Genomic DNA, 6,000 nt, shown 5'->3' with positions numbered 1-6,000 from the left:
GAAATGATTCATCATCTTGGACAACTTATCAACCTTGTCCTCTAGAGCAGAGCTTGAACTCGAGTTAGTCTCATGTACTTGCCATGTAGAACTAGCAGATGTTCCAAATTGTTGGTTGTTCATAGCTCTCTTCTCCAAAAGATCTTTTGCTACTACATTGCTCTTGTCCAAAAACGATCCACCAGCAGCTGAATCAAGGAACTCTCTTTCCATTTGTAGCAATCCTTCATAGAAATATTGAAGCAACATACCTTCTCTAATCCCATGGGCTGGGCATGATACTACAAGAGATTTGAACCTCTCATAGTAATTGTAGAATGACTCATCTGGTCCTTGCTTGATTCCTGTTATCTGCTTCCTGATGTGTGTCACCCTTGATGAGGGAAAATACTTCGACAAAAACTCATTGACCATTGTTGTCCATGAAGTAATCCTACCAGCAGGTACCTCAAACAACCACTTTTGAGCACGATCCTCCAATGAATAAGGAAACGCTCTCATCTTTACAATCTGAATGTCTGCTCCTCTAGGGCACATAGTCTCACAGTTGAACTGGAACAGAGTGAGATGTTGATTGGGGTCATCTCCTGAGAGTCCATGGAACTTAGGCAAATGATGCAGGAACCCACTCTTCAACTCAAAATCACTCGTCTTGCCCTCCTCTGGAACAGGGTACGCTATGTTAGAGGATGATGTCACCCCAACTGCTCCTTCTACTTGTCCATTTTGCTCTCTGATCGATGCCATTTCTGGTTTTGGAACTAGGTTTTCCTTTGTTCGGCTTTGAACTGTGGGCACTGGATCAGGTAAATCGAAATTCAATTGGCCCAAAGGACACGGACTTGTCAACAATTCTAACTCTGGATCCTCAAAGAACAATGGATTGAGCCTACCACAACTTGATGAACCTGGAAATGGCGAAATGAACCCAAAGTCTCTTTCTTCTTGAAATGAATCTGACTCAATGGAAACGTTATCAAACTGATCTTGAGGCTGAATTCTTTTCAAGCGTGCACTAAACTCTTCGGACCAACCACTAATCTTGGACATTCATGAGCCTGAAAAGAACAATTATTAGTAACTTTACAAAGTATGAAATACAAGTATAAGTAAATACAAACTTTTTTTTTTCACTTTCGTTTTCTTTTCTTTGTTTGTTACTGATTGATTGTTTTTTTTGTTACAAAATCTACAAGTGTAAAGTATTACTAAGTCTAATTGATTTTATTCACACACAATCCTAACATTTAAGGTACGTGGAGCAGAGGAGCTAACTGTGCAATGGACTGAAATAGTCACAGGTAAGGGTCTTGCTTTATCCGATATACCTTAAAAGTTACAATATCATTTTCTTTTGAAACTATATACATCTATTTATACAAAGTTAGTTTCTAAGTTATAAAGTGAGGTGGACGTGCGGCCTAAGTACGTCGTCTAGACACAAACTCATTCCTTTGTTTCAGAAGGCTGGATAGCTAGAATCAGAGATAGTCACAAGGCAGGACTTATTTGTTGGACACCACGGGGGCCACATCCTCGAAAGGATGCTTTCCCAATCGACTCCATCACCGAGATGTATGTCAGTCTATGGGCCTCTGAGATCCAATTTTGTAAACCTTGAACCAGGGTAATGAAAATAGCATGCCCCTTACTCAGCTTGGAATAAATTTGTGTGTTAGACTGCTCGCAAAGTGTTAATAAAAGCCGCCCTCAACCCCAAGTGACCTTAGCAAGATACAAATGGAGGGTTAAAACTAATATTAACAAAATGGACTTTACCTATTCCGTTCATTTTATAACTTACAATAAACTAAGCATAAATAAACATTTTAGTTTCCTTAATTATCTAACTGTAACAAGTATCATATATGCATACTACAACAAAATTAAAACATTTATCACTAAAATATAGAATAAAAAAAAGTTAATTTTTTAAAGTTACTGTTCACGGTTGTTTATTTACTGTGAGTACTTTACTGTTACCGATTACTGTTCATATACATATTATTTTTTTATTATTCCTTTTTTTATTTACTGTACAAAATTAATTTTTACTTTTTTTTTACAAGTATTTTACATTTTTACATTTTACAAAAAAAAGTAAAAAAATTTTTACAGAGATTTACTTTTTTTTTTAGGTGTAAAAAAAAAACTTATAATTGTTTTTACTAAATGTTACTATTCACCGTACTATTCACATGAATTTATTTTTATAAATATATAATATAGTACAAAATTAACACTTTAAAGAATTGAGATTTTCTCAATTCCCCGGCAACGGCGCCAAAATGATACAACGTTTTGTTAAAACGTCTATAATAAACCCTGTAAAACATCATCGTTAGTATAGAATAAGCAGGGATCGTTCTTTCCGGGGAATTGAAGGGAACTCTAAACTTTTAGTGTTAACAAATAATGGGGGGTTTGAGATTGATTATTAACTACTTTAATAAAACCTAAATTACTATTTACATGATCGACTTCTCTTTAACAAACTTAAATCAAATTTACCATTACACCACATAATTACAAGTTCAAACCTATCATGCATTCTAATTTGACCAATTACATACTTTTTTAGACACCAATACAATTAGAGCCTTAGGGGAACATCTAATCATGCAAGATTTCAATTAACATTTAGATTGACTTAGGGTCTAATCTAAATTTGCATGCAATCAAATTCAATAACACTTAGAGTGGAAATCAAATAAGATTACATTTAAGCACCAAATCTTTGTTGGAGACATGTTTCATGTATGGCGTCACCCACCATGGTTTCACATGCAAATTTCCAGAATTTTTACCACTTTTAATCAACACAAACCGAACCTACTTAGGGCATGATTCGATTTGTGTCAATATGGTTGATGAATCTAGCACTTAAACACAATCTTAGGGACTGCATCCAAGCACTAAATTCATATGCACATATCTGAAAATTATCTAAAAGTATGAGAAAGATGATTAGAACACAATAATAGAAATACAAACTCATTAATTATAGGAAACCATCAATTTGGCAAAGAACCAAAAATCCAATAAAACAATCTGAAAATTTTGATTCTTAATACAAAACAATAATCCCACACAAACATCATACTACAATCTTCATAGACAAAGTATTGTAAAAAAATCAAAAACGAACAAACCCGTGGAGAAGAGTTGCGAGAATCACACGTTGTAGGAACCTTGGAGGTGTGTCTTCAATGGTGATTTCGGTGGAGATGGAATTTGTATATGGGTGAGAATGGCTTGCTATTTTGGTGAAGGATGTTTGAGGTAGTATTTTGGTAGAGGTTTGGCTCTTGAATGCAAATGAGAAGTGATGATATTTGAGAGGTGAAGCCATGTATATATAGAGGAAAGATGGAGGGTTTGAAATTGCTTCTTTCTTCCTATAATAATGTCATGCTTTAATCCCTAAAACATGGAAAGTTGTATTCCCTAAAACATGGCATGCTTTAATCCCTAAAACATGCCATGTTTTATTCCCTAAAACATGCCATGTTTTATGCCTTTAATGATCATCTTCTATTTAATTGTTGCATGACTTGGCTCCATTTTTTTTTTAAATTATCTCTTCAATCCAATCTGAAAATAAGAAAATAAAATCATAAGTAAGAGATAATTAGCTTCAAAACCTAACAAGGATTCCTAGTCAAACTAGGAATATAAACCAATTATGCGTTTTAAACTCATGTAAGCACAAAAATGCATTCAATACTGCTCAAGACTCTTACTACGACTCAATGACTCAATAGTACAACAATAAGGGCTAAGCAAAGTACAAATTGAGGTAAAAACATGTTAAGAACGTCGCAAAAAGTGCTCCTATCATACATCAAGTTCTAAAATTTAAGCTCGAGTACATAAAATTATATTCCTGACCCCTTATACATACAAGACGTCATTGACGTTGTCAATTTCTTCAACATATGACACACTTTAAAGGGTAAAATAGTCTATCTCTCTATGTCCACTGACTCCATTCCATTGATAGTAACATAGAGTTAACGGAGTCAATCACGATATGTATCTAAACTAGGATAAGTTTGAAATTTGATGTATGGAAATTTATAATTTTAAAATTAATGTACATAAATTCATAGTGCACCTAAGTTCATACATTGTTTCTAAAATTTATCCGTTCCAAAAATATGGGGGTTTGGCTCCTTATTCCCTTCTCCATCAGTGTCACGTTCTCGCTAATGAGCATCTTGTTCCCTTCGTTTATTTATTTTATTTTCATTATAATCATAAAACTCCCAATTTGATCTAGTTAGTTTAATTTACTTATTTTTCTTTTCTTTTTATGTGTGAATTGAAGACACTGAATACCCTTAGTGTCTGATATCGAACGATCATTATTTATTCTAAACTACTATTGACAATCTTTTGATCTACATAGTAAATTATGAGGCTATTTTAGCCTTAATAAGGCCTAAACAATGCTTCCTCTTCTAGTAGCAATTTAGATAGATACGGGATTGGCGAGATTAAAAATTCTTACCACTTCGACCCTATAATGTCTTTTGAGCCCTCACTTTTACATGTTCTTCTTCCATTAAGATTCGGATAAGCTAATTATAAGTGATCTTAATTCTTGATGACTGAAGAGATTATACAGAATTAACCAAAGAAATGGTGTAAGGTTAAGAAACTGTTATCACTACTACACATAGTACCTTTAATGACATTTTAGAGATGACGTTTTTTTAAAAAGGTCATTGAAAGTAGATTCAATGGCATTTTTAAAAAAAAACATCATTGAATTTTCAAAAATTATATTTATGACGTTTGAAAATATTATAAAATTTACGGCGTTTCAAAAACGCTATTATAATTGCATTTGATGGCGTTTGGCAAACACCTTTGCCAAATGAAAGTTTGATGGCGTTTCTAAACGTCATATATATTAGATATGCTTGCTCTTATTTTCACTTATTTGCATCGATTCCATCGAGACCCTATATCTATCCCCAAACAAGTATTTACTTCTCTATCTCTCTCTCTCCCTGACCTCAAACACTTGGTTTCTTCAAACCCAAATCTTAAGCATCTGAATCTCTCCGCTTCAACTTCCTCGATCTTCATTCCTACTCTTCTGTCATGACCGATAAAATTGATTCATCTTCACCCGTAAAACCCAGAAAGGCCAATAGACATGTTAATAGTTGTTCCCCCACCAACCCGACTCCATTGCTTCCGATTTTTACACTGCAACTCGAACTTCGCGGATACACACTTCAGCTCTCATTCTTTCTTACTCCCAAGAAATTAGGGTTTTCAATTTCCATGGATCCCCATCCTCACCTCAATGACGTAAGCATCTCAGCTCAATCCTCATTCCATTTATATCAGCTCAATTTCTCTTTGTGATTAATTTCGATTCCGTTAAATTTAGGATGATGATTACGGAGTTGAGTTCCCGAGAACCAGCGGTGCCCCCTGGTCAGGTAAGCTTCGCTCTCGTTGTCAAGCTGTTAATGCGTGATTGGGTTTTTGGTTGTTGATTTCTTGGTGTGTGTAAATTTTAGGGAATAAGAGAAGTTTTGGGGAGATTGATGACGAAGATGACTTCTTTGGCTCAAAGCAGGTATCTTCATATTCGTTCATATCGAAATTTCGAAGAATGGTGTTTGAATTTGTAGGAGTCTATTTGTCGATTTACAACGAAACTTGATCAATTCAGCAAATGAAGCTTTAAGAGGCTTTAAAGATTATATTACACCTCATACTATCAGACATTACAAAAGTTTTCGTCATCTGATGTCACTATATGATGATAAAGTGTAGGGTTTATGGTGCATATGAATTCAAATACATTATGATAGGTTTCATCGGAAGAAATTGCTTTGACAAGTTACATCTGATATATATGCATTGTTTTCTGTTTAGTTATTTGTCCTTTTAAAATAAAGATACTGATATATTTACAATGTACGCTAAAGCAAAAGTCGAAGAAAATGCTCCTGGTGTTGCAACATGAATGATTTT

This window comes from Argentina anserina, chromosome 3 (genome assembly GCF_933775445.1).
Source record: "Argentina anserina chromosome 3, drPotAnse1.1, whole genome shotgun sequence".
NCBI lineage: Eukaryota > Viridiplantae > Streptophyta > Magnoliopsida > Rosales > Rosaceae > Argentina > Argentina anserina.
The sequence above is the reverse complement of the archived record's forward strand: the minus strand, read 5'-3'. Positions refer to the sequence as shown.